Source organism: Nomascus leucogenys, chromosome 16, assembly GCF_006542625.1.
Source record: "Nomascus leucogenys isolate Asia chromosome 16, Asia_NLE_v1, whole genome shotgun sequence".
Classification (NCBI taxonomy): domain Eukaryota; kingdom Metazoa; phylum Chordata; class Mammalia; order Primates; family Hylobatidae; genus Nomascus; species Nomascus leucogenys.
The window spans coordinates 74,387,567-74,390,893 of NC_044396.1; positions in this window are offsets into that span (position 1 = coordinate 74,387,567).

The following is a 3,327-nucleotide window of genomic DNA, read 5'->3' on the forward strand; positions in this document are numbered from 1 at the left end:
TTGACAATTATGAATAAAGTTGCTGTAAACACTCATGTGCAGGTTTTTATATGAACATAAGTTTTCAAATCCTCTGGGTAAATCTCAAGGAGTGTAATTGCTATATCATTTGGAAAGAGTATTTTTAGTTTTGTAAGAAACTGCCACAGTCTTCCAAAATGGCTGTACCATGTTGCATTTCCACCAGCAATCAATGAGAGCTCCTGTTGCTCCACATCCTCATCAGCATTTGGTGTTGTCAGTATTCTGGATTTTGGCCATTCAAATAGGTGTACAGTGGTATCTTATGGTTTTAATTTGCACTTTCCTTGATGACAGATGATGTGGAGCATCTTTTCATATGCTTATTTGCCATCTGTGTATCATTTTTGGTGAGGTGTCCATTAGAGTCTTTGACTCATTTTTAATCAGGTTGCCTATTTCCATATTGTTGAGCTTTAAGTGTTATCTATACACTTTGGATAATAGTCCTTTATCAGGCACATCTTTCCAAGTTTTAAAATGTCATTTTTTATATACCTATTGAATTCCTATGACAAGCCCTGTGCTTGTCATAGAAATTGAGCATCATTTATGAACAGAAAGGATATTCCCTCATAGAGCTTAAAGCATAATGAGAAGACAGACAATACAAAGTAAATCAAGAAAAACCCCCATAATTCAAACTGTGTAAGTGCTATGTACATAACACAGTTCTGAAACAGAGAACACCGAGGTAGATATCTATTTAGATAGAATAGATAGAATAGTCTGGAAAAGTCATTACGACTTAAGCTCTACCCCCTAAAATAAGGAGAATGTAGGCATATGAAGGTGAGAGGCAAGAAAATTCTGGGCAGAAAAAAAGCTTTGTAAAATATTCAAAGACAAGAAGGAACTTGGCCTTAGCTTGTTGGAAAACTAACAAAAAGTACATGTGGTTAGAACCTACTGAGCTAGAGCCAGCCCATGCAGTCTTGTAGGCCAAGTTAAGGGACAGGGATTTTATTCTATGATTTGGGTGTCAAATGATTTGAAGTTTGGAAGTTGCCTGGTCCAGTTTTCTTCTGTAAAATAACATTCTGGAGCTATATGGAAAGTAGATTAAAGAGAGCTAAGAGTGGAACCGGGGAAACTTATCAAGAGGCTATTGCAAGAGTTTAGGCAAGAGAATAAGGTAGTCTGAAGTGAGGGTGGCTGTGGTAGAAATGGGAAAAATAAATATACAGATTCAATAAAGATTAAGTAGATAGAATCAAAGGAATTGATGATTGAACAAGTAACAGGTGTAGAAGAGGGAAAGTTCAAGGATGTTATCTAGATTTCTGTCTTGTGTCTATGAGTCTCTGATGCCATTGACCAGAGATAGAGACTGAGGAGCAAAAGATTCCAAAGAGAAATCAAAGTTTCCAATTCAGAGGAATTAAGTTTGAGGTGCCTGCTATTCACTCAAGAGGAAATGAGAACACATGAGGGCTGGAGCTCTGAAGAAAAGTCCAGGCTGAAAACTGATAATGAGACCCATGTAATGTAAAAAGGCTTGCAATGGACGGAATCTCCTCGGGAGACTGAGTTCAGAGAGGAGAAATCTGCTTTGAGCTTAAATGACCAACAACACTAATGGCTTGTTTTCACTTTTTTCAGATGTGACTTCTATTGCCTCAATCCCTAATTGTTTATGGAACCATATCTTTCACTATGAATTTTGCTTTAAAACCAAATTACCTTTTTAATTTGGATTCTATTAATTTAGAACTCATGAACTAGGAGATCTGTGGTAAAGAAGTTTACTTTTGCATTGTATAACGCAAATAAGAAATGTTTCTCCTATTTAAGTATTTTAATCCTCTTTTATAATTATCTCTAGGCATACAAATTGCAATTAGCGTTTATTGAGGACTTATTTTTGCACCAGGTGCTATGCTAAATGTTTTCCATATATTGGTTTATTTTCTTATCACATTAATAATTTTGTTAATAACACAATGCCATTATCTGGAGTTTTATATGCACAGAGATTAAGAAATCTTACTTACAATTGCAAAGTTAATACGAAAGCAACTGAAATCAAATGTATAAACTGTAATTCCAGGATCCCATTTCACCACTGAGATAAGCCACTTTTATTTAACTCTTATGTCTCAAAATATTTTCAATGAACACTTACAGCTTCCCAGAGAAGTTGGAAATACAGGATATAGATTTTAACATTTTGCGGCTCACAGACATATGTGAGTTGCCAAATGCATGATGTTGGAGCTGGAGACAGTATTTGCCATAGTGATGCTGTTCATTTATACTTGATTGGGAAAGACTTTGGAGACATCGAAAAGTGATCGGAGGCACGTTGAGGACAGTGAATTACAATTGAATACATGAAGCTTCATCTAACCCCCTTTTTATTACTAAAAACTCAAAGCCTAGCCAAGTGTCTTAGTGGTATAAACACCTCTCTCCCTAGGTTACAAAGCACTATTGTATTCAAATGACTTGTAAATAGCTTCCTTCTCCGCAATGGAAGGAATGAAGGAAGAGATGGAGGAAAGGAGGGAAAAAGAAAAGCTCTATTTGCTTCATTGAAAGATCCCTTTCTCATAATAATAATTCACTCTCACTTTTCATTTAATACAACAGAATGTTTCTCAAGGAAATATAAAAAGTGGACATCGTTCAGTTTTTAAAAAGCTCACCAAAAGGGCTATTTGGTTTGTTGACGTCCAAATAACCAGTGGATTAATGAATACTTTCGATCCCCATTGTTTACGTGGGCCTTGCATAGACGGGTGATCCTTACTCCTTTTGAAGTTTTCATTTCAAACAGCATCTTTTCTTTTTCGGTTCTTTATAAAATATATTTACCTTAATTAAAAATAAAAAAACCAGTGGGTGAAATTTTTTAACACGCCTTGAAACTACTGGAAGCAACAACAGGTTGGGAACTGCCTGGTGTAGCTGCAGCCTGAATCACTCAATTGTTTTGCTGTTGTGTAGACATTGCTTCCAGCGCCAGTGATGGATGAGCGATGGGGTCAGCCTGATTCTTCACAAAATCCATTTTTGACGTGGCAGCCAAGGTCAAAAGACAAAGCTGGCTGGATCTCTGCACCTAATGTACTATTCCTGTTCTTTCAGGGGCTCTGGGGAGGGCCTTCAATGTAGGGGGGCCAGGCCTAATATCAATCCACTCTTTTTCTACTTCCCCACCCAAGATATGCTCTCACCTCATTTCCATGACAAACTTATATGTTCTGGCCATCGTGTCAAAATGCCACCCATGTTTAGTGCCAAAATAGAAAAGAGGGATTTTGTTTGGCTGAGTTAATATGAATGTATTAAAAATTCCCACAT